Genomic DNA, 27,698 nt, shown 5'->3' with positions numbered 1-27,698 from the left:
CTTTCCTTCTGGAGGTTTTACGATGCACTGTAATCATTAACCAGTCTTTCACTATTAAACTTAAATGGCCAATTGAGACAAATAGTTCTGAGACCATTCCTCCACCACTGAGTAAGACTGGGGTGGCAGGCAGTGGGGAGGAGATTCATTTAGCCTTCCGAGCTCGCTGGGCAAACTTGGTGACTTTGCCAGCTCCAGCGGCCTTCTTGTCCACTGCTTTGCTGACACCCACAGCAACTGTCTCATGTCCTGAACAGCAAAGTGGCCCAGAGGAGATTAGTCAGAGAATCTCTCAACACACATAGGCTTGCCAGGAACCATATCGACGATCACCAGATTTCAAAAGCTTTGGGCCATCTTCCAGCTGTTTCCCAGAACGTTGATCAATCGTCTCTGTCAGCTCAGCAAACTTGCCAGCACTGTGAGCTGTGGGACAACCCTGCACAGGTGCACTGATCCCCTGGGTGGTCCGGGGTCACCACCTGAGCTGTGAAGCCAGCTGCCTCCATTGGTGGGTCATTTTTGCTGTCACCAGCCACATTGCCATGACAAACATATTGGACAGATGCCTCCTTGACATTGAAGCCCACATTGTCCCGAGGAAGAGCTTCACTTAAAGCTTCATGGTGAGTGACAAGATTTTAGCAAAGCTTGGAAACCGAATACTTGAGAATTAAAAAGAATATTTTTTATTCTTTCTCAACCAAAAAAAAAAAAAATCTTCATGCTGCATTTCAACAGATGTACTTCAGTTGTAACATCAACTGGAGCAAGGGTGACCACCATGCCAAGTCTGAGACCACCAGTCTCTACCCAGCCCACAGGGTCAGTACCAATTCTGTAGACATTCTGGAGGCACAGACGCAGGGCTTTGTCAGCTGGACGAGATGGTGGCAGGATACCCTCCATAGCTTCAAGCAGCGTAGTTCCACTGGTATTGCCATCTTTTCAGGTGATTTTCCAACCCTTGAACCAAGACATGTTAGCACTTGGCTCCAGCATGTTGTCACCATCCCAACCAAAAACTGGCACAAATGCTACTGTCTCAGGGTCGTAGCCAATTTTCTTAATGTAAGCGCTGATTTCTTTAACAATGTCCTTGTATCTCTTCTCGCTGTAGGACAGCTCAGTGGCATCCATTTTGTTAACACCGACAATCAGTTGTTTCACACCCAGTGTGTAAGCCAGAGGGCATGCCCGTGGGTCTGCCCATATTCTTAGCGATACCTACTTCAAATTCACCACCAGCAGCAGCAGTGACCAGGACGGCATCATCAGCCTGACATGTGCCTATAATCATGTTTTTGATAAAGTCTCTGTGTCCAGAGGCATCAGTGATGTTCACATAATCCTTGCTGGTCTCCCATTTCCACAGAGAGATATTAATGGTGATACCACACTCACGTTCAGCTCTCAGTTTATCCAAGACTCAGGCGTACTTGAAAAAAGCCCTTCCCCATCTCAGCAGTCCCCTTCTCAACTATTTTGATGGCTCTTTTTTCGATCCCACCACGTTCATAGATCAGACAGGCCGTAGTGGTAGACTTGCCAGAATCTGTGTCTAACAACAATGATGTTGATATGTCCTTCCCTTTCCCATTCTGGCTTGAAATTAGTGGTGGTTTTTCATGCCACCTGTGTTCTGGCAGCAAACCCATGGTGAGAAACCCCTGGTCAACTGTTTAAAAAGAAATTCAAAATATCTCAAATCAATGACCTGTAATGAGGCTTAATAGAACTAGAATTTCTGACAGCTTCCAAGGAATAAAAAGGTTTCTTTTCTTGATAATTACCCCATGTCTGTACAATGGTGAAATGGGAAGGGTTTCAATGACTCAGTTTTTTAAAACGCCAAAAGGAAAAAAAAAACACACACACACATGAACACAAGGAAACTAAGAAAGACCTACAAACTTCCTTATTTTAAAGAAGCAGAAGCACAGAGAAAAGGAAACTAAGGTCCACACTCTGCAGACAGGGCTTTCAACAGTCTGACCTTTCAAGACTCTTAGCTTTTTGACATTGATGAAATCATTTATTAATTTCCAGTATAGCAAACAAACTCTCAGTCATATGTCCTGAAATGGAAAGATGTAGGTGACACAGACAAACCAAACGGGGAAGAATCAGTAGGCTATTTTTAAAAGTATATGTTGGGCTTTGTCAGGAACTTCCAGCTTTCATGTATGTAGTAGAATTATATTTCCTTTCTTCATCAAGTTTGGATTAGTTGAAATCAAAATTAGCTTCTGCTTCTTGAGCCACTGAAAGCAGGAGTGTGGAGGTGGGAGGAAGGTTTAGAACATTCTTCGGGCTGAAGTGGTTGCAGCTAAACCCAGGGCAAGCCACAAAGCAAAGCTCACACTCAGATGATCTGGAGTTCAATTTAACACATACTCGCCATAGAAAAAATCCACCATTCGTGACTAAGGAAACCCAACTCAGAAGCAATGGCAGCACCTTCCTTCAATCCCACTAAGTGAAAATAAACTAGAGAATGGCTAAACTCCAAAACAGTGAGCTGATAATCATCATGGTTTTCATTCCTCCTGTAGAGGAAATGAGAAGTCATCCAATGCCTGCAGGTGCCTTTTCAGGAAATTGCTCATCTGTCTAATTAAGCTCCTTTTTCTTCACAGGACTGTGGATACATTCAGCTTTTGGACATGCATTCACTGGCTTCCAGAAAACCTTCTTGCCCTTTTTCTGTTGGCCATTGGAAATTTCTGATGTCATGGAATCTCCTTAAAATGGAGATTTTCGGAAATTAAAATCTCTACTTTAGGGAAGTTTCATCATCTTGCATCAATCAGTGGCTACACTTCATTGACACCTTATTAGAGAATGTCATTTCCTACTGGGAAGCACTTTCAAAAGAGCATAAATTAAAAGGCCTAAGAGACTTGACAAAGGCTCTATGCCTTGTTACTAGCATAGAGCATCTAACTGCTCGCAGACTCCAAGTTTATATGTTCTCAGGAAACTGTGTCCCAGCTTCTTTATTTGTTTTTCCAGTGGATGGTCATGTACTTTGGCCTCTGCCCCTTTCGTAACACACCACAGAGAACCTGCCCTGTCCTACTTTCCACTGATTAACCTTGCTTTATTTCCTGTCCTTGCAGAGTTAGTACAACCCACTTAACTTCCACCCCCAAATTGATCATTTCCTTCCTTCTAAACTAAGTTTCTTTTCTGCCTCAGTTGAAGAACAATGTAACAGGCATGTATGAAGCCCTATGCCAGAACCTGGGGACATGAAACAACACAAGACAAGGGTTTTTTTCCTCAAGGAGCTTGCAATCCAGCAGAAAAAAAATACAGAATTAACCAAAAATTCTGCATCCAACTACAACAGGAGAAAAAAAAAAAGGTAATAGAAACATGTTAAAGAAGCAAAAAGGAAAAAGAAAACCACCATTTTTTTTATCTATGGGGGAAAAATGTATTACTTTGAAATGTTTTTATCCTTTGCAAATAATAGTATTGAAATATGTAATTAGAGAAGGATGGTCAGCAAGCATGTTCATGCTCTGCCACCGACATATCTAAAACACTTAATGAAACGAAAACTGATATTTTTTAAGTTATGTACATACAGAATATAATGGCAAATGAGATTAAAAGAAATAATGTCATAGTATTAAAGTCTGTTGAAGTTAATGACTCCCTATCGCCAAAGCATAAAACAGCAATAACAAAACAAGCCTGAAACCTAAGTCTTATTCAGTTTTATCATCCTTTTGGTCCACCTGAAATCAAAGCTATGCATACTTGTATCTTTTGAAAGGCATCACAATAGATGTAATTATGAGCCTTCAAGCACATCTCTGGATTTGAGATTTAACATTCCACTAGTTCTGGAATGCTTTCAGCTACATTCATGCACACCAAAGTGGTTGGAAGGCAATTTTAGTTCATCTATGTGCAACCCAAGCCTGTAGGCTCTTAACATCTGCTACATTTATGGGTTGAGAGCAGATCCAGGCAAGGTCATTTCCATTCCATTCAACAATTATTTAATCCCAAGGAATCCTTATTATTTGAACATGCATTATGCCCATTCCATAATTACATAGTTGCTTAGGGAAGCAAAAAGGCACCATAACACAAAAATATTCACAAAGGGGTTGACTGATCTCTTGAAATACTCATCATCACGTATCCCACCCCATTTAACCCTAGTTTGTATCTCCACCCATCACATTAATACCAGCTCCGACTGATAGTGCAAATATTGTAGACATTGAATCAAACAATGCAGATGCAATGCAACAGATAGCCAAGCAAAATGGCAAACATTGCGAAAGTTGTGGTATTTCATACGACTGATGAAAGTGATATCAGAAAACTTCTTGTTTCACAGAAAAGAAAATGAACTGGCAGAGATGAACCTATTAAAAATTAATGAATAGGAAATCAACAAGGATGTTGATGTAATAAGCATGGTAAGAAAAAAACTAGCTGAATAAAAAGAATTAAAAGAGTCCTTTGGGAATACTGACAAAGTCCTCACTTAAGGCAAAAATAACCTTCACCGTGATAACATTGTAACAGTTATACATATATTAAGTGAAGGTTTCAACATTGCTGTCATACAATTTTATTACAAACTTTAGACTGAAAGAGAATGATCAGTATTTATCTTTGTTTTCTCAAAGTGCTAAGTATAATTTAACTTTAATCTATTTAAATGGAAGAATAAGCAAAGACCCAATCACAGTTCTTTTAAGTATTTTAAGTAGATTCATTTTCAGGACCTTTCAAATCTCTATGTATTGACCAGTTTTCCTTGAATAATGAGGACCCAATTCACTGTTCCAGCCATGGCTCTTGCCTTAAAGAAGCTTCTAGAATCCTGCCAGCTGTGTGACCCATCACATCACAGGGGAGCACTATGACATCGACCTGTGCAGAGCGATTCATCTGAATATTGTACACACGTGCTTAATTAACTTAGTTCTGGATAAAGGATTTGGGTCTTTATTTTAACCTAGGTGTTTCCTTTGATTAAAAGGGAAGAGTTAGCACACTAAATTCACTTTTCCAGGACTAATGAAAGAACATCTACCAAAGAAAAACATCTCTAAATGCTGAATTCCAGATTAGGAACTTCTGGTGTGTAAGAATGCTTAGTTGGAGAGGTCAGGGACAATGCCACGAGGCATCTGCGGGGACAAGAGGATCCTGCCCCAAATCATAAAATATAGCTAGCTCCCTCTACCCTGAATGCCCTGGCCCTCTGACCATGGCTCTTTTTTTTTTTTTTTTTTTGCTGGGGCTCTATTGGAAAAGCACTGCGCTCTCTACCATACTCCATGAAGCCCTCAATGGGAAACATTTTTACATCACCCCTTTTCTTCTGCCAAGGTAACCTTACACAATGAGGAGCCCAGATGTTGAAGTCGGACAGGCTACGCTTCAAATTCAGCTTCTGTATCTATAAGCTGTGTGATCTGGACAAGCTTTCTATCCTCTCAAAGACTAAATTTCAACTCCTGTGACAAAGAAATAATAAAATCTACCCCATGGAGTTGTTAAGAGACTGCAAATGAAACAATGACTCTGAATGCCCAATGATGTACAAGCTTCATAGTAGCCAAGACTTAAAAAAAAAAAGTTCCCACCACTTCCCCTATGTCAGGAAAGATAATAGGGAAGCATAACCCCTCTGGCATCTGGTGGGAAAGGAGGAACTGAAAGGCGATAACGGAGTGTAAGAGGAAATGCAGAGGGTGACACAGACTAACTGCCCCAGCCCCGCCCCCACTCTCCCATTCCACCCAGGACTGGTCCTGGTCGCACATGAAAATGAGGGAGAAGTTATCTGTGCTTCATACAGAAAGTAAAAATTCAGTGCGTCTGACTCAGAAGCAGCACAAAGCCACCCAGAGTTAATAAATATAATCACCTGATCTACTGTAATTCAAAGGCCTCAGGGTTTGGTCACTCCCAGCTGAGAGTATGGTTGGCAGGAAATCCAGTCTGGCTTACACGTGACAGTTGCTAATAGTTTTCTAACCATAGTTTGAAATGTAATCTTTTTCATGAATGAGGTTTTTTGTTTGTTTTAAATAATATATATATATATATATATATATATATATATATATATATTAAAGATAGTCTCTTCCAGCACTTGGAAATATAGCAATATTTAACAAAAACTGGTCAATGTTCATGTTAGTCTTTATCTTCAAGGTCTGAGCACTTTGATTGACAGTCCCCAAATGTTTGTTAAGCACCAGGAACAGTTGATGTGTCAAGCACTGTGAGTAACTGGGAAGAGGTGGAGGGTTTGAATCTCACTCCCAAGGAACCTGTGACCAGCTAAGGCACACCAGACCCACCCTTGTATGAAATAACTGGCGATGGGACTAAACAAAACATCTACACTCAAGTGCTAGTGTGCAGGGATGCTTCCTGGCTCAGAATGTTGTCAGGAAGCTCAAATACAATGAAGCACAGAAAACTCTTATCTGGAATGTATGTGTTTAACAAATTAACTTTCCCCTCTCGCTCGGAGAAAATCTAAGGAAGAGCAATGCCAAAGCCCAGGCAGCAGGGAGTCACAGGGACGGTATCAATAGCAAACTCTGCTGAGAGATTTAGACAAAAAGCAAGTCACTGAGTGCTGTTTCTGGAGTGTGATGACCATGGAAGTCAGTTCATTATAAAGAGTTAGGAAAGATAGGAAGTGTAGCCAACAGGTATAAACTATACCTTTTAAGAGGCTTGGAAGGGATAAGGAAGAGAGAAAAACCATTGGATCCAGTGACACTAGTTCTATTTATTTTTGTTATTGTTAAGAAATGGAGCTCTGTATAAAAGGTTTCTCTGCCTGACTGATGGTGGTGCAATGGATGGATAGAGTATCGACCTGGGACAATGGTTTGAAACCCCGTGGTTGCCAGCTTGAGTACAGGGTGACTGGCTTGAGCGTGGGGTCATAGACATGACCCCATGGTCACTGGCTTAAGGCCCAAGGCCACTGGTTTGAGCCCAAGGTCACTGGCTTGAGCAAGAAGTCACTGACTTGGCTTGAGACTCAGGTCAGGGCACATATGAGAAGCAACTACAAGTTGATCTTTCTCATTTTGTTTCCTTCCTGTCTCTCTCCCTCTCCCTCTTCCCTCACCTCTCTCTCACTTAAAAAAAAAAGTTTCTCTACAAAGGAGGAAAGAATTAATATATTCTAGAGCCATACACAGCCTTAGTCAGTGCCAACAAGTCAATCTCATGACCTTGTACCTCCAAGAAACTCAAAGGTAGGAGGAATCAGTTTGTTTTTTTCTTTTTAATCAAAAAATTCTAAAATAAAATAGCTTCCCTGGGATTTAAAGAAATAAAAGGTAGCCTATTTTTTTCATCAGAATTCTACATAACAACATACAACAATATAGTTATTAATTATTGTATCTGCAAGAAAGTTAAGGGACTTTTGATCAGAATCATGCTAATACTTTGTTTAAATTACTGTATTAGTTTATACTTTGAGTCAATAAACACTGACTTAATATATTGGCTTTTTATATCCCTTATATCACTGAGTAAATACTATAGGAAAGATAAGGGTATTCATGACAAGCCCTTTGCCTTCCAGAGGAAATGTATATACACATATATCCTTTGTATGTGTATAAAGGATACTATGACTGATTTAATAAAGAGCTAAAGATATTAAAAGGAGAAAGGAGGAAGAACTTAGCTGTAGACTGAGAGAGCTGAATTTTTTTTGAAGGAAAGATGAATTTAAGTTGGGCTTTGCAGAGAGCATAAGAGTTCCCAAGGCAGATATGGCAGGGGAGGTGCAGTTCCATTGGAATCGGACAGGAAGAATGGATGAACAAAACAAAGGGAAAGAGGACTGTTGTAAACAAGAGACCATATGTAACAGCCTAAAAAGACAGTCCAGATATCCCCTGTACGAGAATGGACTTCAGTAAACCGAAGCCCTCTAATGGAAGCTCTGGACCGCTAGGCCTTTCGGGCTAATTCGTTATTGCGTCTGTGCTCATACCACTGTTTCCTAACTTCAGTGTTTCGGCTCCAGGGCCCATTCTTTTTCCCATTGTCCTCATACTGCAGAAAGAGGAAATAACTCATCCAGCAGCGGGGATTTCTTAGTAGGGTTTTGAAGAGAGATGCTGGGGTGGCTGACTCTGCCAAAATGTTTCCTTTTTCTCTTGCTGTTTGTCAGAGATTGCTGTTGAGCAATCCTGGTGTCATCAACATGCAATCTCATCTGATTTATCTTCCTTTACTCACTTAAACTGAGCCCTTTGCCTTTTTCTTTCTTTTCTTTTCTTTTTTTTTTTTTTCATTTTTCTGGCTCATTTAGACTTTCACAATCTCTTACTTTTAATTTGCTGAGTAAGTGCAAAACATCAGATACCATAGTCTCCAAAAATAAAGGGACTCACAGTCAGAGATGGCTGTGGCTACCTATCATGTCTTAATATATTGCTTTGCCATTATTTCATTTTGAAATTGCATATTTACTTTTCTCAGATTCATATTCAAAACAATACATTTTTGTGGTTATCTTTTTCTCCAAGTCATGACCTTTTGAAATACAGATGACTAAATAAATATTCACAGAGCTCCTAGTGTCAGTCTCTCCAGAGACCCATAAAACTATTCCACATCAATAAACCATTAGTGCAAGTAGAGGCCGTGGACTGTGGGTTTAATGGGATCCTAAAGTTGACTTTTAATCACACAGATAGAGAAAATTAACTTCCTCTGTAGGTCAAAAGTTTCTGCAGTGTCCTAGAGACAGGGTCCTCATTGCTACTTACGCCAACCAGCTAGCACAGACCTTGGGTCTTTGTACTTTATCCTGACTTAACAAATCAACCTGATGTCCCTAGGATCAGCCAAGAAAACCTTCCTTATCCCCCAGTCTCTCCTCTCTTAACCCATCTCAGAAGGAAGAAAACTGCTTTGGGTTTTGACAGAGGTTTCTAAAACAGAATTCCAGATCTGATTGTTAAATATATAAATATATATAATTTGAGCCTATTAAAGGGTATGACCGTGCTAAAAAATGGTTAAATAAGGCAAGTTGGAGAAAACAAGGCAGTGTGTTGATACTTTCAATGGTCTATAGTTTCTACAGCTCCTTATACTCCATGCCTGTGCCTGGACTCACAAATTTTAGGGCGACAAGCATGTTTTCAGCTCTCAGTTAAACTAGGAAGAACTATAAATGCATTAAAAAGTTCCTAGGATTTGCCTCCACATGCCTAGAGACAAGGTCCACTTTACCTATTATCTTTTTATATAAATATCTTCTTCCCACAAATCCTGAAAAGGTCAGATCTTGGGAAGCCACGTGTTGTCTCTGTCAACATACAAAGGAAGCACCTGCTGTAAGATGTTTCCTGCCTGAGGCCATCTTTGCTTCCAAGTTTGCTGCTGAGCCCACAAAGTTTCAGTAGCACCTGAAGTCTTTAGTAGTTCAGTAAATATTTGTTAAATATTGCATGAATTAACAAATAAAAGGTTCTCATGGTGGTGATGTGTCCTCTTAACTGCCTATCTTGCCAAAAATCAGCCTCGCTATAACCACCAACCTCTGGTCTCTGAGTTCTCGCATTATACTTCCTTTTAGGCTCCCAAGTGTTTCCAACCTTTCGAGTTTCAGCCTGGATTTGGCCCACAGTCAGTAACCAGACTAGCAACTTCTATGGCTATTCTGAAATTAGACTGCTTGGCTCTTTTTGGTTTTCACAGTCCTAAATTCCAAAGCTACATTGATATATCATATATCCATCGTAGCACAATGGTATAAAATAAAGTGAAAATGTGCGGAGTTACTCAATGTCATAGCCATCCTCCGAGATGTCTCTCAACAACCCCCGCCTCCCAGTCTCCGTGCCCTCAGCTGATCCCCTCTCCTTCAGGGTGAGCTGGACTGAGTGCTTGCTTCTAGAAAACTGAACACTGTAGAAGTGACCATATAGTACTTCCAAGATCTGGTTCTAAAAGACAGCTGATTCCATTTTGCAATCTCTCACTCTCCTCCCCCCTCCTCTCTCACTCTCTCATCCCTTACTCTAAGGGAAGCCAGTTACCATATGGAGAAGCCCATGTGGCAAAGAGTTGAGGCCTCCGAGCCAACAGCAAGTGAGGAACTGAGGTCTGCCCACAGCCACCTGCGTGAGTGGAAGTGGATGCGCAGCCTTCAGAGCCTGAGATGCCTGTGGTTCTGGCCAGCAGTTTGACTGCCACTTCATGAGAGAGTCTGAACCAGAGCCACTCAGCTCTGGCAACCCAGACCTCTGACCCACAGAGACGGTGAGATAATGAATGTTCGTCCTTTTAAGCTACCAAATCTTAGGGTTCTTACATAGCAATAAATTTCTAATACATTATATTAAGGGTCAGCAAACACTTTCTTAAAAAGGACCAGATAGTAAATATGTAGGGATTTGTAGGCCACACAGTGTCCATGGCACTCCTCAGCTCTGCCATCGCAGCCCCAAAGCAGTCAGAGATAACACATAAATGAATGCACATGGCTGTATTCCTATAAAACTTAATTTACAAAAACATTCAGCCAGTTTATGGTCTATAATGTGCCATCCCCTGCAGTAAACCAAAGTACCTTCAGTCTTTATCATCTCTAATGTCTCATTGCCCTGCAGCTATCCTATCAAGGGACAAACATGTGAAATTCGGGTCACTGAGTCTGTCGTATGGTGTAAAGGGAACACTGTAATGCTGGTGGCCACCGCCATGGCCAGGCAAGTTCCCACTGGATTTGGGCAGACAGAAAGGAACTGTGGAGCCAGAAAATGGTGGGTGATTCCATTTATTAAAGTCTCATATGGCAGATGAGCAAGCTGGCAGGGAAAACTGCTTCCCTTTCTCTCAGGGCTCCCAAGCCTGACTGGGTCTCTGGTTCCACAACCCAGACTCATTCTCTGGACTCACCCTCGCACTCACAGGGCCCCCACCAGCCCCAGCACTCGCCAGCCAACAGGCCAGGCCAAAATCTCAGGGCTCCCAAGCCCCTCAGCACACACCCCCTACTCCCTCCCTCTCTCTCTCTCTCTCTCTCTCTCTCTCTCTCTCTCTCTCTCTCAACTTTCCAGCCAAAGAAGCTGGGGGAAAAAAAACCTTCTCCAGCAAACAATCACCCTTCCTCACAGTGCAGGCAATTCACAATTTGCAATCTGCCACCTGAAGGTAAGTACCGCAGCTTTCCATAGACTATACACACGTGGCACTGCCCCAATACAAGCCAGAAAACCTAAAAAAAGTAACCACTTGTTCACCCAACAGACTCCCTTCCCCATTATTAGTTTTCAATTATTATTAAGAAATGAGGTTGGTGCTCTGGGGGAAGGAAAGTAAGATGTAGGGGAAGTGCCTTCCTGAGCTAGAGAAAAAATAAATATCCAGATCTTTTTTGTTTTTGTTTTTATTAAGTGAGAGGTGGAGAGGCAGAGACAGACTCCCGCATGCACCCTGATTGAGAACCACCTGGCAAGCCCCCTGCCAGTCAATGCTCTGCCTGTCTGGGCCACTGCTCTGTTGCTCAGCAACCGAGCTATTTTAGCAACTGAGGGGAGGCAGAGCCATCCTCAGCTCCTGGAGCCAACTTTGCTCAAATCATTCAAGCCATGGCAGGAGGAGAAGAGAGAGAAAAAAATGGGGGTGGGGCAGAAGCAGATGTTTGTTTCTCTTATGTGCCCTGACCAGGAATCAAACCCAGGACATCCACACACAGGAGCCAACACTCTTACCACTGAGCCAACCAGCCAGAGTTTGTTTTGTTTTTAATCCCAGGAGAGTTTAGAAAAAAAATAAGAGAGGCAATGTGAGAAGATCAAATATCCAGGTTTTACAACCCTTAGCCAAACACTGTACACAGAGACAGGGGGAGGTGCTTTAGATACACATAGACAGGCACAGAATCCTAGTTGAATGCCTATAGGAGAAACACTGAGTCATTGGACCAGAACAGCACATGATTGATAGCAAAGCATTGGTGAAAAGAGACTGAATCAGGTTCATAGCCTCCCACGGATTGGGTACAGCACACAGAGTATACAAAAGTTCTCACATGGTCTCCCAGAAGCTACAGAAGTACTAAGAAGACCATTTAGTGAGCAGAGTCCAAAGCTGCCTAAGGATGGGACCTCAACAACCAGAGGCAACGGCAGGGTCTAGTATGCAGCAAGGGAAGAGACTAAATATTTGCTTCTTGCTCCTCTCTGGAAAGGATTCTCTCTGCATCTTTAATTTCTCCTTACCCCAAAGCACCATTCTATAAGACATGCTCAAAGGTCAAGAGGACCATCTCTAACACCAGGACATTTAGCAGAGACTGACAAGCCAAGATTAAAGGAAACAGATCAAAACCAGAGCTACTCATGGATTAGTCACCCTTTCCCCATTCCCGAGCAGATAATATAAGCCCCTCCACCCTGTTGAACTATGGGTCACCTTGGGAAGGACAGAGAAAAAAGAGGATATTTAGGAGAATAAACTTAACCTAAAAGAGATGAAGTGACCTCAACACACATAACCTTTTAAATTAGAAAGGGTTGAAATACCTTGTCTTGATAAGTTCACACTGTTCTCCTTGCTACACAGAGGATGGGGGCTCATGAGTAAGTGTATCTCGCCTATCATTCTAGTTTCTATTGCTGCCATAACAAATTACCACAAACATGGTGTCTTAAAACAGCACAAATGTGTTATTTTAAAGTTCTATGGCTCCACTTTTGAGGATCTATGTGGTTAAACAGGACTCACTGACCATGTGAAGTAACAAAGGCTTAGGTTACATCTGGACATTGTGGGAGCCAGGGTGCAATAGTCTGTCTATAACAACTATGAAAAATAAAGGAGCTATATTCCATTTCAACTTGTGCTATCAGTAAGTTTGGGGCCCTAACGATAATAATACCCAATATTAAGTAAAATTTATATTCTGCATATATAACTTTTTTTATGAGACAGAGAAAGGGACAGATAGGAACAGACAGACAGGAAGGGAGAGAGATGAGAAGCACCAGTTCTTTGTTGCCACGCCTTAGTTGTTCATTGATTGCTTTCTCATATGTTCCTTGACTGGGGGGGGCTACTGTAAAGTGGGTGACCCCTTTCTCAAGCCAGCAACCTTGGGCTCAAGCCAGTGTCCTTGGGCTTCAAGCCAGTGACCTTTGGGCTCAAGCCAGCAACCCCTCGCTCAAGCTGGTGAGCCTGCACACAAGCCAGATGAGCCCACACTCAAGAGTAACCTCAGGTTTCGAACCTGGGTCTTCTGCATCCCAGGCCAATGCTCTAGCCACTGAGCCACAGCCTGGTCAGGCCATATTCTTATTTTTAACCTTTGGAATACAACACTGTCCATATAACTAGTTAATTCTTTAACTTTTCAACTAAGTTTGAATTAAAATTTTTTTAAAGCATGAACTATGTTTATTGGAGGCAGTAACTTCACTCAAAAAACCTTCAAGGGCTCTTGCAAACATTCACCTAACCAAAAGCACATTTCCAGTAGAACTCCAAACAGAAAGGTATGAACACTGTGTAAACAGTAAGAAATAGAGAAGACTCTTTAGTGATATAGTTCTAAAAACTCTCAGAAACCCTGGTTTGTTTCAATTAAAATCTAACAAACCAGTATACTCTGTCATTAAATTAGGAGGCCTGATTATTACTGAATGACACCAACCGTGTAAATCATACAGAAGACCGGAAAAACACTTGCTGTTAAGAGTAACAACTGCTATAAAAAATATGTACTTTAAATGAATCACTAATACCATTCTTACAAACAATGCATGCATGTTTCTTGAGAGTTTTGTGTTAACTTTGTGTTTGTCTTAAGTGTTTGTTTCTTGTTTCGAGGGCTTTTTTTTTAGTTTTCAGATGAAGACTATTTAAAGATATACCTGAGAAATATTATACTTATTCTTTCCAGCCATCTCTTATTACTAGAATTTTTAGGAAAAATGTTTTAATAATCAATTATTGATTCAAAGAAAACACATCTAGGCTGTACATAACTGCCTTATCTCAAATAAGTTTTTAAGTATCAGATTTCCTGTAAGTTAGACCACTTTCAAAAAAGGAATGAAATGAATTTGGCAATGAAAAAACATTAGAAAATTTTTGAAGATGTTTGTGGTTTACAGTGGTTATGATTATAACTGATGTCATAGATCCTATGAATTGATAGAGCTGTATTTTTCTGAAATTTTTCAGCCACTAAAAATAAGCTCATTTTATGTTATACACTAGTTAGCTTAACATAGGTGTATGAACACGTAGGTTTTATGTCTTTCTGAGCACTAAAAGAAATTCTCTTCATATTTTTATTAACATTTTTTTGTGTGACAGAAACAGAGAGAGACAGAGAGAGGGACAGATAGGAACAGACAGACAGGAAGGGAGAGAGATGAGAAGCATCAATTTTTTGTTGCAGCACCTTAGTTGTCCATTAATTGCTTTCTCATATGTGCCTTGACCGAGGGGTACAGCAGACCGAGTGACCCCTTGCTCAAGCCAGCAACCTTGGAATCAAGCTGGTGAGCCTTGCTCAAACCAGATGAGCCCACACTCAAGTTGGCGACCTCAGGGCCTCTAACCTGGTTCCTCTGCATCCCAGTCTGACACTCTATCCACTGCACCACTGCCTGGTCAGGCTCTCTTTATTTTTTTTTTTCTAAAGCTTTCTTTCTAGTCAAGTTATTATCCAGTCTTCAGAAACTATTCATTCTATAGAAACTTCTCTCAAAAGATCAGAAGTACTAAAACATTATGTTTCTTAATTATTGCCCACATTTCTGCAACTTTTAATCTTTTCTTTTGTTCAGTCACCTGAAGATATACAGACAACAACACAATCAGGTCATTTGAAAAAAATCTAGCCACCTACATACAATCAATCAGGCAACATTGTGTGGGCATTTATTGTACACAAGACACCTTTAAGTAGCTAAACCAAACAAGGACACAATAAAAAAAAGAAATGTTGTAAAGGGACATAAGAAATGCAAAATTAGCCCTGTCTGGTTAGCTCAGTGGTAGAGCATCAGCCTGGCATGTGGATGTCCCAGGTTTGATTTCCAGCCAGGGCATACAGGAGAAGTGCCCATCTGCTTCTCCACCCTTTCCCCTCTCCTTTCTCTCTGTCTCTCTCTTCCCCTCCCACAGCCAAGGCTTCACTGGAGCAAAGTTGGATGGGACACTGAGGATGGCTCCATGGCCTCCACCTCAGATGCTAGGATGTCTCCAGTTGCAGCAAAGCATCACCTCTTGGTGCGCACGCCAGGTGGATCCCAGTAGTGCACATGCGGGAGTCTGTCTGCCTGTCTGCTCCCCTCCCCCCCCCCCGCTTCTCACTTTGGAAAAATACAAAAAAAAAAGAATACTCTGCATCTAAAGTCTAAATTTTCTTTCTAAAATTAACTCGAGGATCTAGAGTCTAGAATAATAGAAATCTCACATGATATTTTTCCAGGAGCAACTCACTGAAAAACTAAATATAGAATATGTAAAGAAAAGGAATATGGAAAATTATAGACATATAGGAAAATCATGGCTATAAAATTTCAAAGTCACATTGCAAAATGTAAAATGATGGAATTCCCTATAAAGCTTCATTGTATTTCTTTTAAGGAGAAATAGTTTGGAAAGCTGGGTTTGAGAAGTTCTTCACCTTTTGGTCTACTACTTCCAAGTATGCTGGAACTTCATTATCAGTACTGACACTGGAAGTATCATTATCAATTCCATTTCACAGAAATCCCAGGACTGTTTTTCTAACAATTGAGCCATAACAGTGCTGTTCCCATGGTTACCAAGAGTTCTAATTTCAGTTCCTCAATATGCATTTTATCATGTAAGATTGTACAAGGCTTCAGAATAAGACACTCAGTTCCACGTGCTCTTTCTATTATTTTTCTCCAATTTTTTCACACCCAGCCCTTATTTGAGCTTCCTGTTTTGCTCATTTTTTGACTAGATAAAGTTTGAGTACCCAACCTATATAATTCTCAAGTTTCTAGCTCATAACATCAAGGCATTAGAACAAAGTTAAGGAACAGGACTTGAGCAAAGCTAAAAATAATCAGCTTCTTATCCCTCCGCATGGCCCTAGACTTAGCCCTGACGTCATGGTGGTAAGGGAAAGAGCAACCTGGATGGTGACTCTCGTCCTCATTGATCCAGTCATTCTATGTTATCTTAGTTTGAATTTCTCAGCAACAAAGGAATTTGTGCTCAAAGCCCTGGAAAGTGCTTTCTCTAGAGATTGGAGTCTTAACCTAAGTCAATAGAATGAGCTTCAGAAGTTGTCTCAGGTCCTGGCCAGTTAGCTCAGTCCGTTAGAGCATCATCTTGAAACAACAAGATTGCAGGTTCAATCGCCAGGGCACACACAGGAAACAACCAGTGAATGTACAACTAAGTAGAACAGCAAATAAATGCTTCCCTTCCTCCATCTCCCTAAAAAAAAAGGAAAAAATCAATTAATCAATCAATAAAGAATTAAACCTTGGTCGGATAGCTTGGTTGGTTGGAGTTCCATCCCAAAGCACAGAGGGTACCAGTTTGATCCCTAATCAGGGCACATACAGGAACAGCTCGATGTTCTTGTTTCTCTCTCTGTCTCTCTCTCTCCCTGCCTCTCTCTAAAAAAAGGAAGAAAAAAAGAAAGAAAGAAAGAAAGAAAAAGAGAAAGAAAGAAAGAAAAAGAGAAAGAAAGAAAGAAAGAGCTGTGATCAAGTAAAATTATGACAAAATATATAAACATTGGAATAATAATTTTCAAAATAGTTTTACTTAAGTAATGAGACTTTGTGTGATTGTATTATCTTAAAATTCTCTCAAATTTTAATACCTTATTAAGTAAATGTTAAATTAAAAATAAAGCAGAGACCTCTGTTTACACATGATACTTTGAACATATGTTTTGATCTTCATTCCATTTCTACATATCACTAACATGACACTGGAGATATGCACAAAGAGCATAATGAGGACAGAGAAGGACATGATAGCATCAAAAGTTTAGAATCTATAAAGCCAATACATGACTGACTAACTTATTAAAAGGGGGAAAGTTAAACATACACCAGCCATATAGTAAAATCAGAAATAAGTTTATTTAAATCAAAAACTGTGAAACATTTCAAAATCAAGGACATTTTTTACCTCTAAAGAAAGATAAAGATGTAGCTGAGACAGATGCATATTTGAAAACAACTTATACATTAGAAGCCAAAAACAGTTAGACCCACTGCCTGCCCAGATTCACCTCTCCCAATCTGCTTAGCCAGCGAACTTCACTTCCCCCATCCAACAACAACAACAACAAAAACTACTCTTTGGAGGGACTGAAGCAGAAGAATCTTATACTGAGAACAACTGAAGTCAGAGAACACAGTGAAACTAAAGCATTAAAGTGACAATAGATATACTGAATAATGTGATTCCCTCCTCCTTTCCTCACTCAGCTCTCAGAATGCACCAGCAGCCTGGTTCAACCCATGGCCGGAAATCTTAGGATGACCAGCCAATGAGAAAAGACCTACAGATTCTGATAGTTGTGGACATCCCCCCCCCCATTGAAACATCTCAGTACAATCATGCTGGATAAAACCACCAATCAGAGCTCCCAGACAGCCTTTTTAGTGCATCAAACTGAGGTATGAATGGACACCCAGAAGACACATGACATTTGAGGAAAACCTCAAATATAAGGATCAGCAACCAAAATAAATAGAAAAAAGAAAATGGGAGGGAGGGATAAGGCTGGGTAGAGATGGAAAAGTTCTTCTCCAAGTAAATTAATATCCCCAGAGAGATAAGAGAAGCTATCACAGTTACAGAACAAAAAGCAAAATACCAGGGGTAAAAATATCTTAGCTCTTCCCAAATCAAAAAGAAACAATCAGAAGCTAAGAATCAAAACTTTATCATACTTGATTCACCAAATAGTAATCCTGGTGGTAAAGTAATGCTTTGAAAATTCCCAGAGAAAACGACATCCAATATCAAACTGTGTACCCAGACAAATTATCTATTAAGGATAGGAACAGACTAAAAATATTTCAGACCTCAACTTCTTATGATCCTTTCCTCTAGAACCAGAGTATAGGGTAAATTGAGGAAAATGAATTAGGAAACAGACTCTGACACAAGGGAGAGTTGGGAATTTCTATGAAAATGATGAAGGGAAACCCCAAAGCAACAATAGTACAGCTGGATTAGAGAGCATAAAATCTTCCCATCCAGGAGGGATAATTCCAATGTTGTTGAATGAACTTAATATATCAGTTTATATGTTTGAAAGCATCAAAAGAAGATATATAATTCTGGCAAAATGTTTGGAGTTGAATTGTAATAGGTACTCCGAAACTTAAACAAAAGAAAAAAGCTAGGCCCTGGCTGCTTGGCTCAGTGGATAGAACATTGGCTCAGTGTATGAACGTCCTGGATTTGATTCCTGGTCAGGGCACACAAGAGAAGTGACAATCTGATTCTCTTCCCCTCGTTCTTCCCTTCTTTACCTCTTCCCCTCTTGCAGCCAATGGCTTGACTGATTCAAGCATTGGCGCTGGGCACTGAGGAAAGCTCAGTTGGTCTGAGCATGTCAGCCTCAGGCACTAAAAATAACAAGGTTGATTCAAGCATCAGTCCCAGACAGGGGTTGCTCCTGGTGGGGGTGTATGTGGAAGTCTTTCTCACTATCTCTCCTCATCTCACTTAAAAAAATAAATCAATAAACCTACACAATGATGACTATAGGAAAAAAGAAAACATATAAGAAAGGAAATGAAAGTAGAGCACACTACCTAGTACATTGTGAATAAAGTCTATATAGTTATAAAAAGTACAAATACTGAATATTGATTTGCTTTTAAAAACGATAAGATTATATCTGGAAAATGGAGAAGGAAAAGTGTTCCAGTGAAGATGACCCAGAGGCATGTATTACAAAATTAAATTCTTAACTTTAGAGTCATAAATTAACAGATAGTATCTAAACTAGAAAAAAAAATCAGTGTAAGCATATTATTTGGAAATGTGGAAACAAATACTGAGAAAATCAAGCAGAAGAATTGAAGAATTCAAAATAGAAATAAAAACTGAGCATGGAGAAGAGTTGGGAGGGTGACTACTGTTTATAAGTCTTAACTGTTTGCTTTTAAATCTATTTATATATATATAACTTGCACAGAATGAAGAAAATAAAGTCAAAAGAAGGAAACAACAACTATAAAACAGGCAAAATAGAATAAAAAAGTAAATCTGAATGCTTTTCTAGATTCAATTTTATCAAAGTTGAATATTCAGACAACATTCAAAATTGCAGCTTCTATTAAAACTATAAAATGAAACCAGAAAAAAAGAGAGATAGAGAGAAAGGCTAAAATAATTTTTAAAGTAATTTTTGAGGACTATAGAACATGTACATTCTGATGCAAATGTCTTACTAAGTGCCTCAAACCATGAAGATAAAACACTCTAATTTAGTAGATATTTTATTATAATATTTTAGAACACAAAGAATAAAGAAAAATTCTTAGTTTCTAGCTTGAGAGAAACACAAATGGGAGTAAGAGTGGTATCAGCCAGTGGTTTGATTGGTCTTAGTGCCAGCCCTGGACACTGAGGACAGCTCGGTTGATTTGAGCATTGATCCCAGATGGAGGTTGCCAGGTGGATCCTGGTGGGATGTATGCAGGAGTCTGTCTCTCTAACTCTCCTCCTCTCACTTAAAAAAAAAGTAACATAATATTTTGCATTACTGGGCTTACGTTCATGCAGGCAACATTCAGTATGTACTCACCAGTTTACTAAAAGGATGTGTCAGTCTCTTCAACTCATGCCTGTCTGGTCTCTACAGCTTCTGAAATTTCAACAACTCCTATATACACAACACTCAAGGTTCACCTATGGTTGCAAAATAACAGAATGTTTTATAAGTATTTCTTGACAATGTTGTTTGTCAATTACCTTGACAACATAAAAATTACCCATGAAGCTAGGCGTTAAAGGGTTAGGTGAAATAAAGAAGAGTGGAAATGCTAATACTTTTATCTTTCAAATTAGAAGATCAGGAATTGGTAGAATAAGGTATAAGTGTTAAAATACATTATTTAAATTTATAAAAGTCAGAAGTAGAGAAATTCATAATAATATAACTATATCAGCATACGGAAAAGAGAAATAAATGATACTCATAGCAGGTTGAGCATAGATGTCTAAAACTAGTAAACCAAAATCTGGTTGTGTGTGTGACAGAGACAGAGAGAGACAGGGAGGGACAGATAGGGACAGACAGACAGGAAGGGAGAGAGATGAGAAGCATCAGTTCTTCATTGCAGCACCTTAGTTGTTCATTGATTGCTTTCTCATATGTGCCTTGACCGGGGGGGGGGGGGGGGGGGAGGTACAGCAGACCGAGTGATCCCTTGCTCAAGCTAGCGACCTTGGGTTCCAGCTGATGAGCCTTGCTCAAACCAGATGAGCCCGCACTCAAGCTGGTGACCTCGGGGTCTCGAACCTGGGTCTTCCACATCCCAGTCCAACGCTTTATCCACTGCACCACTGCATGGTCAGGCCATATAAGATTTTTAATTGTTGATATTTCTACTATTCCCCAAAGAAATATAAATAAGGTAGTTTAGGAATTTACAATAATTCTCAAGGATAGAGACCATGTATTTATGGTGGAATGTAGCAGGGAACTATTGCTTTTAATTAGAAGCTATTTTTTCTCTACCAGTTGTTTGCAGTCAGAAGTGAAGATGCCATAAGATTTTTATAATCAAATAAATAATGTTTCTTTTATTCTTTAATATGTAAGTTTTAATTTAAGTTTTAGCACGTGCATATAATATTTTGATAATGAGTGAAACACACAGTTATATTAAAGTATACATAGAGGAATAAACAGGATAGTTAGAAATTTTAGGAAAAAATATGGTTGCAGCAATTAAAATAATGCAGTTGTACAATATTGACACAATAGTCAACATCCAAGTCAATGAAACAAAAAACATCAGCATACATACAAAACAAAATTGTTAAATATAATTTTACATGTTATTTTAGTTCCAACTAAGAGTACAGTAGTAGAGCAACTACACGTCATTAAGGATTTCTTTCTAAAGGTGTGATCCCAAACCAGTTTGCTCATCATTGCTGTATATGAGGTAACTAAGAAATCAATTGAGGAGATTAGAGAGGGAGAATCTGGAGAGGGGGGTGAAGTTGCTCCCGTGCTATGGCATTAGGCCTGGCAAGCTTTTTCCTATTAGATGGTGACGCTTGTTTTGTTAAATAAGTACACACACACACACACACACACACACACACACACATATAATTTTTTATTGAAAACCCATGTATAGTAGAAACTGAAGTGGGTTTTTAAAATCCAGTCCAGTGTTATATCAAAGATTCAAGCTTTTATCCAAAATAAATGTCTGCTTCCTCTTCCCAGCATGGACCTGAAATAGCCTGTGAAACCTGGAGGGGCGACCTGGACCTTGTTGGGTTCTTCTCTCTTTCTCACTCCTCTTCCTACATTTTTTACCTAAAGTCTTTGACCTGCTCTAGGATCAGGCTTAGCACAAAGATTTAAGAGAAAAAGTTACAGTCTTACATGGCTTGGAACTTCTCCTGGAAAAAAAAATCCTTTTAAAAACAGATTAGCTAGGATGACCTCTTTGGTGATAGAACAAGAGAAAGCCACAGGGTCAAAAAAATGAGTTTTCCAGAGTACTGTGCAGGGCAGGAATGTGGACCCTTTGAAGAGGAAAAAGGCCACCAGCATCCTGAAATAGACCCACACAAAAGGATGTCTGAATGAGTGGAGGCACCAGCAGGGTGGCGACCTGCGGGAAGCTGAGGGGAAGTCCAGAGCAGCCAGTCGAAGGGCCTTGCCTAAATCAACAGGAACGGAGTTGACTTTCCCAGCAGTAAGATCTCTGAAGTAAACCAATAGAAGTCACCCACAAGAAAAATATTTTGTCAATAATATTTTTCTCAGCATTTTTATGTGCCAACCCCTGTTCTGAACACATTACATATATGCATTAATTTAATCTTTGTTTCAACACAATATAGTAGAATCTATTATTCCCACATTAAAGGTTGTAAAACTAGAGCACAGAGAGGTTAAAAAACTTGGCCAAAGACACACAGATAGCAGCAAGGTAGAGCTGCGATTTGAATCCAGGGACTGGCTCCAGGGTCCTGGTTTTTAATGACCACACTAGAAAATCTTCTTAAAAAATAAACCATACAAAGGCCTCAATGCCAGGTGACAACTATACCAGCCACCAAAATACTTTTCACTTACTTTCTATTCATTTCTCATACAATGAAAACAGATGTAGAATAGGCAGCTTAAGAATAAAAGTGGCCCAGTTGCCCAGTCACCCCCAACTAACAGCCAACCGACTGCCCCATGCAAACAAGTTTAGCAGAGACTGGAACAACCATTCATATTAAATCACTGGCCCACAAATGCATGAGTTAAAGAAATGGTTATTGTTTCAAGCCACTGAGATTTTGGATAATTCATAGCAATAAATAATTGATATTCTCTTTTTTTTTTTTCTTAAATGAAAAGTGAGAACACAGAATGACAGATGCCTGCATGTGCCCCAACCGAGATCCACCTGGCAAGCCCCCTATTGGCAATGTTTTGCCCATCTGGGACCCTTGCTCCATTGCTCTGTTGCTTAGCAATGGGCCTATTTTAGCTCCTGAGGCAAGGCCATGGAGCAATCCTCAGTGCCGAGGTCCAACTTGCTCCAACCAAGCCATGGTTACAGGAGGAGAAGAGAGATAGAAACAAAGAGAAGGGAGAGGGGGAGGGGTGGAGAAGTAGATGGTCACTTCTCCTGTGTGCTCTACTGGGAATTGGAACTGGAACATCCATACACCAGGCTGATACTTCACCACTGAGACAACTGACCAGGGCCTAACTCAGGGGTCCCCAAACTACGGCCTGCGGGCCACATGCGGCCCCCTGAGGCCATTTATCCGGCCCCCGCCGCACTTCTGGAAGGGGTACCTCTTTCATTGGTGGTCAATGAGAGACGCAAAGCATGGCATCGCTCACATACAATACTACTTCCAGTGACGTGGGATGCACGCCTCATGGCTCCGGAAGCACGTCACATTACTTGTTACATCTAGCAGTGACAAATATGCAACCGGACATTGACCATCTCATTAGCCAAAAGCAGGCCCATAGTTCCCATTGAAATACTGGTCAGTTTATTGATTTAAATTTACTTGTTCTTTACTTTAAATATTGTATTTGTTCCTGGTTGTTTTTTTTTTTTTTTTTTACTTTAAAATAAGATATGTGCAGTGTGCATAAGGATTTGTTCATAGTTTTTTTTTATAGTCTGGCCCTCCAACGGTCTGAGGGACAGTGAACTGGCCCCCTGTGTAAAAAGTTTGGGGACTCCTGGCCTAACTGATACTCTCTTAAGTCAAGATTTCCTTTGGTAGTCACCACAGAAATAATCAAGGACTGGTTAATGAGGGGGAGTGATGGCAGAGAGGAGGTGTCTGGAGAGTTGCTGCCAGTGGTACTAGAAGCCAGGAATCTGCCTACATGCTCGATACAGAATCCACAGAAGCCACATGTGCAGGGGAGGCCAGCCCAAGGAAGGAAGCCCCAAGTTCTATTGTGGATTTTAGACTGGACCATCCGCTAGGGTGTTTAGCATGTGCTTTCATCCAGACTTAGCAGATGGCCAGTTAAATAATCAGCCTCCCGTTCAATGCTTATATGCAAAAATTTTAATTGCATTTTAAATATCAAGCAGTTGGCAGATATGCCTTAGATGATGCTCATGGAGGGTTAAGTAAACTGGTACAGATAGTCTATTTAGGAACAATGTGGTGATATATCACGAACCACAGATATAATTACAGGCATTGACCTAGAGATCCCAAGTCTGTTCATTTATTCTAAGGTGGAAAATATAAACACATTTTAATTTTTTAAGCATAATCATGTTCAAACTCTCTACTACACACTGCAGTACCTGGATAGCCATACAAGTATAGTCTCTTACCAGAAAGAGAACATTCTCATTCTCTGTTAGTTGATCATAAACACACCTAGAGTGAGAGTACAGGGCAAATTCTAATGTCAACTTTTCGCACTGTTTCATCCTTCAGTCAATAGTCAACTTCAAATGAATGCGTGGGAGCCCCGTTTTCCACCATCTTCCTCCCTCTTTCTTATTATGTCTTTAAACCATCCTCGAAACCCTCCACATACTTCCCACAGTCCCTACTTCATTCTGTTAGCATTCCAGAAGGTCAAGGGCATGAAGCCCATTGCCTCAAGCTCCATCCTGGGATAAAAGAAACAAAAAATCTGTGTAGTTCTCCAACAGGAGAACTTGCCTCAGGAGCTAAACATAGGACTAAAGCATCTACAAGCAAACCAAACTTATTCCATGCTAGTATAATTATTTTACATGACATAATGATGATTTATTAAAAGATATCTTTCCATTATAACTAAGCACAAAGAATGAGTAATACATATAATTAGAGTTTTTGCAAGATTATTGATATTAAAATTATGTGAATAACTTAATTCCTCAACTACATTATAATTTTAAATAATTTCTAAATACTAATTGCTCTTCCCTACTAGGTTTTCACATGGCTGACTCATTCTTAACACAGGTGATGGCACAATGGATAGAGCATCAGCCTGGGATGCTGAGGACCCAGGTTTGAAACCCCAAGGTCACCAGCTTAAGCACAGACTTGTCTGGCTTGAATGCAGGCTTCTTAGTTTGAGTGCAACGTTGCCAGCTTGAGCGTGAGATTATTGATATGATCCCATGGTCACTGGCTTGAACCAAAGGTCAATGGCCTGAAGCCCAAGGTCACTAGCTTGAGGCCAATGCCACTGTTTTGAAGCCCAAGGTCACTGGCTTGAGCAGGGGGTCACTGGCTCGGCGGAGCCCCTGGTCAAGGCATGTATGAGAAAGCAATCAATGAACCACTAAAGTACCACAACTATGAGTTGATGCTTCTCATCTCTCTCCCTTCCTCTCTCCTTCTGTCACTAAAAAAATGAAATACACTGCTCACAAAAATTAGGGGACATTTTATAGCTTCATATCCATTTTTGAAATATCTCCTCATTTTTGTGAGCAGTATAATATTAAACTCTTGTTATGAAAAATTAAAGCTCTAAACAAGTCTTTTACTTGGATGGGTAATGACCATTCCATATAGTAGTGGGACATGAAATATTATTTAGCAAAGCCAGGATATTTCTGAAGAAGGAACTATAATCTCCCAACAACATAAAACCAGACCAATATTTTAGTTTTAGAATGTTATCAATGAAGTGAGAGAAAGCAAAAATACCAACCATCCAATTAAAAGCCCAATTTAATGACAAACTCAGTACTGATGCCCATTTCGATATGGTTTCTACTGAATAACTGCTTGGATGTACAATATGTGAAATAGTTGCACAAAAGACACCATTGTACCTATGAAAGTGCACCTCTACTGATGACATAATAGATATTGAATACATACCAAATATCAATTTACTTAGCAGTACATAGAATTGTTTTATGAAATTTTAAACAAAAATGTGGATAGATCCATTCATGCACTGAAAATGATGAGGTTGGAAACATCAGCAGAACACTTCACGCAAAGTAAATTATCAATAATAAATGTTTACACGACAAAAAAATTCATCCATTTCTTAATGGCATAGTGAATATATTAATATCTGACTATATGCACCCTGTGCTACTGGCTATAGAAAAATATATGGTACTGTTCCTTTAGGCAAGGAACTTTAAATGTAGGTGGTGAGGCACATATTAAAAAGATAGAGTGGGAGGCCCTGGCCAGAGAGCTCAGTTGCTTAGAGCACCGTCCTGAAGCACAGAGGTTGCCCGTTTGATCCCCAGTCAGGACACATACAGGAACAGAACGATGTTCCTGTCTCCCTCTCTCTTCCTCTCTCTCTAAAACCAATAAATAAATTTTTTTTTAAATATGGGAGCCCAGGCCTGACCTGTGGTGGCGCAGTGGATAAAGCGTCGACCTGGAAATGCTGAAGTCGCCAGTTCAAAACCCTGGGCTTGCCTGGTCAAGGCACATGTGGGAGTTGATGCTTCCTGCTCCTCCCCACCTTCTCTCTCTCTCTCTCTCTTCTCTCTCTCTCTCTCTCTCTCTGTCTCTACCTCTCCTCTCTAAAATGAATAAATAATTTTTTTTAAAAAGTGTGGGAGTCCACATGGTAAGTCCTAATAAAGTGCTAATTGAGTAAAAGTGACAATAAATAAATCATTGCTATATTAGATAGAAATCATTCTCCATGAAAATCAAACAGGAAAGAGGTCAAGAGGCCCAGAGTCCGGTATTGACTGTGATATTTCTTAACCAAAATGTAAACAGTTTTTATTTCACAGTGTTAACTTTGTTTATTTGGATTGCACACTCTTCAATATTTGAGAGACCTGAAATAATTATTAAACCACCACTAATATCAAGCAGTATTTTTTTTGAGCTTTATGTTTCTATGGAAGGACTTCTGTGGAAAGTGTTCAAGAGATATTGGACTTTATTTGTATTTTAAAGGTTTTGGAAACATTTGAAATATCTAAATTTTTAAAAAACTACAAGGAGTTATATGCCAGATGTTTGCACACTGGAAACCACCAATGCCTTAACTTGTGTCTCCAGTTTGACTCATTTTTGAATGGGCCTCAGAATAAAGACTTCTCCTACAAGTTTATTCTGAGATTACAAGGTGATCTGCTAAAAAGCTCTCATTTGCAATTAATTTTCTGTGGAAATCAGGATTTTTTTTGATAGCATGCAAACACATAAAAATATTAAAATAAATGAGACGCTAAGTATGACATGAAATCACAAGTGTCACACGGAATCTCTGCGTCCAAGTTTTTATATTAATCAAAACAACTTCATTAGTTTCATTTATTTACTAGTATACTAAGGGGAAATCTGTTTAGTTTTCACCTTATACAATTATTTTTACCAGTAAAATACCATCTGATTTTATATTGTAGAGTTTCACTTATGGCTTTATTTGAAAAGAGTTATTTCTGCTTTGAAGAAAATCCACTAGAAGAAATTATCTGACAAAGCTTCCCAATCAATTAGCATATGATTCTTTGAGCAAAACTCTGTTTTACAACAGAGATATAAAACAATTACCTTGTGTCCTAAGATTTATAACATCACACACTCTCCACATCATATCTAAGGCAACTGTCAGAATTGCTTACGAGCTGTAAAATATTTGCTCTCCCACTTGGTTTTGCACAACACCTGCAATTTAATCAGGATGTTTTTGGGTGTGCCCACACTTCCCTGTCAACATTACAGTTTTGGGCAAATGCCAACCTGTAAGAGATTTTCATCTTGAGACTGCTTCCTTTCTTGCAACATCGGTTGTACTGTTGCCAAAAACATCAACCTACTGAGGGAACATCCCCTTTTACTCACTCCCATCCATTTCTAAACTCAAATAATAAACACTTAGTCCCTACATCTGAATCAAGCAGCTTTTTCTGTCCTTTTCCTTAGTAACTTACCTAAAGCCATCCTCACCAAATTCATGGGTCAATTTCTTTTCATGTGTTGTTAATACCCTAAGTACTAAGCTACTCCCTATTTTT

The 27,698-nt window shown here is 39.8% G+C and overlaps 1 pseudogene; it reads right to left on the bottom strand.

The window, feature by feature from the left end:
* Positions 1–27,468, bottom strand: LOC136323709 (elongation factor 1-alpha 1-like; annotated as a pseudogene).
* Positions 27,469–27,698: the final 230 nt, after the last annotated feature.

Source organism: Saccopteryx bilineata, chromosome 2, assembly GCF_036850765.1.
Source record: "Saccopteryx bilineata isolate mSacBil1 chromosome 2, mSacBil1_pri_phased_curated, whole genome shotgun sequence".
Classification (NCBI taxonomy): Eukaryota; Metazoa; Chordata; class Mammalia; order Chiroptera; family Emballonuridae; genus Saccopteryx; species Saccopteryx bilineata.
Note: the sequence above shows the minus strand (reverse complement) of the source record. Positions and strands in the feature narration are given on the sequence as shown.